The sequence below is a fragment of the Electrophorus electricus genome, chromosome 1, assembly GCF_041902795.1.
Source record: "Electrophorus electricus isolate QZ-2024a chromosome 1, ASM4190279v1, whole genome shotgun sequence".
NCBI lineage: Eukaryota > Metazoa > Chordata > Actinopteri > Gymnotiformes > Gymnotidae > Electrophorus > Electrophorus electricus.
Genome location: NC_137497.1, coordinates 7,017,163 through 7,021,638, shown reverse-complemented (window position 1 = coordinate 7,021,638; position 4,476 = coordinate 7,017,163).

The following is a 4,476-nucleotide window of genomic DNA, read 5'->3' as shown; positions in this document are numbered from 1 at the left end:
AAATAAAGCAAACAGTCGGAGGCTAACGAGCGCTAATTCCACGGCGCCCTCCGCGATGAATAAATGACGACTCCCTACCGGCTGGACAGGAGGAGGGCGGTGGGGACGCAGGAACGGCAGCCATGCTGAAGAGAAGTGGTCAGTAGTGGTCAGTAACCCAACCTCATGAAGACCTCTATATACTTGAAACACATGAGATTAAGTTGAATCGAACAAAATGGTTTCACGATGAATATAAATGGTTTGATTACTTAACGCCGTCTTCCCACATCATCCTTTGGAACTGAAGAGAACATAGACTGAATAGATTTTCTGACTAAATGGCGAATTTTAATTATCAGGATTCGTTGATTCGGAGTATTGGAATAACGGCTGATGACATTCAGAGAATTTTCTCTCACGCTTGCCAAGAAAATAGTCAAGGATCATAAGAATTAGTTCATCTTTCTTTTGCCAAGTGCAACTTTTGTGCTGTGAAGTCCGTGTGGAGGCATTGCAGAGCTGGCTTATTCTAATTTACAATAATGAGATCCTACTGATTAATATTCATATTAATTCAAATGTGCTTTATCACTGTTTTCAGTTTACTGACTCCCTGACTGCTGACTACTGATTTCCAGCAGTTCTTTGGTAGCCTGGTATCTTTAAAAACATTTGTATCGTTCCTCCTCTCCCTCTCTCGTCCTCTTTATTGTCACGCTTTGTCGGCATCCCACACTTGCGCGTACCCACTTTGGTTCAGCTCGTCTCCCGGTTTGATTCAGCTTGTCATGCTTAGAAGGTTCCGGAAGAAGGAAGCACATTTGTTTCCATGCTATTCCATCACCGAGGTCTTACATAAGGGTGACTGGAATTAAAATAAACTCTGAACGCGGCACAATTGCCATCTCATCAAGTCGCGCCTGCCGTGACTGGGCAGTTTAAACTCGCCAACGTGCTCCGTTGTCTGTATTCTCCTCCAGCGGACCCTGTGGGGACCCACTCGATAAATTAGGCACTGAATTCGAGTTGCTAGATTGTGGTTTATAAAAACACAGTTCTCAATAACTTCTGGATACATGCCTCCTTAAGTTATGGAAACATCTAGACAAGCAGAGCAATCATTGTTCAGTTTCACTGGCTTGAAGCCAGATTAAAATTCCCGGGGAATGTGATCCTGCATCAAAACGGGTTATTCAGTGCATGTAGGCCTAACCCTCGTTCTGTAATTGAGATTCAGAGCCGCCGTGACGCTGCGATACCCATAACAAGAGAAACAGAGACGCGGAGTGACGCGGTGAGTCTTCACAGACCGAAGCTGCCTTACGTGCCGCTGAAACCCAATCAAAGGTGAGGTGCCACGCAAGCGGGACTGTGTGGGTGGCTTTGGCACTGGGTGACTGGTGGAATAAAAACTCAGCACATGCCATTCTCTGGGTCCTAATAGCCTCAGTACTGCGTTTGATTTGAAGCCCTTTCTCCTGATTAGATTTAAGTTTATTAACTTTTGATACGCTCGAAGTGCACGTGAAAACTTCCTGATGAATGAATATTACAACACGTCTGTGGTTTCTGGTATGAAGTAAGCTTGCTGGGCCTTATGAGAAGCTCTAATGGACTGACAATGGACATTTGACGCCTTATAATATGCACAATATAATTGTAATAACAATTATATAGCCTATAATGTCATTCAGACAAATGTGCATAGACACCATTTAAGCACTCACACTCAAAAGGGGTCGTCCCAGGTCTTCAGGCAGGGTTCTGTGTGATCTGCTGATCTGATTGGTTGTTGGCTGAGATCCCGCTCTATCCACATTATCCTCATTTCTAAACTTTGCTCTAGGGCTCACAGCACGACTAGCACCAGTTTATTTTGCTAAGATATAAAGCAGTTAAGTTCTGTTACAATGACCAATGAATATTACAAGTTGACTATAAAAGAAATGGATTCCTCCGTGCTTTAATTAAGACTAATTCTGCTGAAAACTGTTAAATAACACTGCAGAGCTTGTAACCGGTTCAGACCACTGGCCCCCGGGAGTCTTCAAAGAAGAAAATTTGTGCAGGTTTACAATCTCTCGGGTCCTTCAACAGGATTTTTGCAGCTTATTTCTGAAAGAGTAACAGCTAGTTTGGGTGCTTTGCTAAATCCTTCTCTGACATTAAGCGTCGGCATTTACATTACCCCACCAAGTGCTACATCCACGGGAGGTCGTTGCCATGGAAGCGCACCCTCATGTTGCTTTCAGACTCATTTAATTATTCACAGCCCCGTGCCTCGACCACGCGGGAACATCCTTGCCCACTGCTGCACAGCACGCACGCACGCACGCACGCACGCGCAAAGTCGCCCGCGTGACGCGACGCGCGCACGAAGGTCTGCGGCTCCCGTGTAAACGTGGATGTTTGGGGCCGTGAGAAAACAAAACAAACAAAACAACGCAAACCAGAAACTTAACAGGGCATTCACGGCGAGGCGAAGGGGCGAGACCTGCCAAGGGCTTGTGCTAGGACGCGTGACGGGCCTTTAGCAGACCCTGTCTGCCGCACTTTAGTGAATCTGCATGAGGCTTGAGCACTGGGGAGCGATTGCAACTGCGATGTAATGAATCTTAATCTTAACGAGTTTAACTTCAAATACAGAAGGCATCTTGACATTCAGCCCCGCGGGTTAGTAGCACCCTTGTCTATGGTGTGGTAATCTGGATTAGTCAGAGAGATTGTAAATATGCGGGGATTCGTATGCACAGTTATTGTGTTCATATTCAGGATTTAAGACGTTTAAAGGCATGGGATTAGGTCACTCGGTGGCCGCCAGCAAGCTCCGACCTTCTCCATGGTTAATGAGTCCCAGACAGTATCTGAGTGGGTATTTGACGCGGCTCCGGGATGCTCTGGCGGCGAATTGTGTAACCGTCACCGGATGACAAGTTAATCGCAGTGGCCGGCGAAGGAGACGAACCTGTCCACGTTAATGGCCGCGACGGCGACACAACACGAGGCAGGTTGGTCGCGTTAAAATGCAGATCCCGGCCCAAGGCGCCTGACAGCAAAGCCAACGTGCCTTTAACAGTTTCTAGTTGAGCTTGGACCTACTGTAGGACTTGAAGCCTTAATTACAGCAAAGCAGCTTCATTCTTGGAATTTAATTAGGTTGTATTCATAAAAACCAAAGTTTCGCAGGAAAGGATATTAAGTCTTTCTTCTAGAGTAACATCTTGAGGCCTGCGCTTAAACAAAGGCGCTGCATACGTGTTAACCAGTAATCTACATCACCGCAAACGCGCATTCAAGTAAGACAGTAAGTTAATTCTCTTATCGACGCCAAACACATGCCTTAATGTGAAAGCTCACTCTTATGAAACCTTACGATTGTAACGCCACAGCAGCCTGCTGGACCAGGAGAATTCTCCCGCTCTGTCAGTACACATATACATGTAGTTTTATTTGCCTCAGACTTTAAATCATAGACTTTTTAGTAGTCCCCTTGTTATGCTGAAGAGATTACACCCAGAACAAACTGATTGAAGACCTGTTACAGCAATGTGAGTCAGGCAGCCCTACTGGTCTGGAGGTAAAGAGGAATATTGACACTGCTGTGCTTTTAAACTCTTTACAAGTCCGTAAATAAAATTAAGGTAATGTGCTGTCAGTAAATGAAATTTCTGAATGTAATTGTAGTCATTATAATTACTTAGTGCCAGACTGCAGCCACTCTGATCAGTACTGAACACCTGCACGACTGCTGCGGTTGGTTTGGTTCTGATGACTGAAACGCAGGAACGCACCTGACATCTAAACCTCTTCAAATGTATAATGGATCAAAATATCGAAACCCAACATGCCCACCAAGGAAACCAAGCAATTAAATTCATAAACCTAATTTCTACCAAAACGTTTCCTGAAGCAGCAGGCAGAGAACCGTTTCGGGGGGTGGGAAAGGGGCACCCTGTGTACCCCGTGCCACGTCAAACGCCCCATCCTCCGTGTGTGGGACCATCAGAGCTGAAGCAGGCTGATGCCGTCACAAGTGTTTTTGGCTGGCAGAAGTGACGATGTCTGACAGAGCTGCCGTGGACTGGCTGTCAGAACCCATAGCCAATTTAATAGATCAAATTCCCCCCGCGGCCTGGACTCTGGCAGGTAATATGATACGTAATTTGGTCAAAATTGCAGACCGTTTTTTGTTTTTTTTTTTTTGCATTGAATCTACTAACAGTGTCCGGGGGGGGGGGGGGATTGGATTCGGTTCTTCACCAAAAACCCAACTCTGCCCCCCAGTGGCCATTTGTGCTTAGTTGTGCTGCGGTGTTGATGGTGGAGCATCCGTGTAGGCCTTTCTCTGCTTCACCACCACACCAGCAGCTGGTGAGCTGAGTCAGCGTGCTCTCAACATGTTCATGGGACAACACGGTGTGGTCTGAGGCTAGCAGGGAGATGTCTTACTAAGCTATCGGAGCCAGTTACACGTATAAAAAAAATGACAGTATG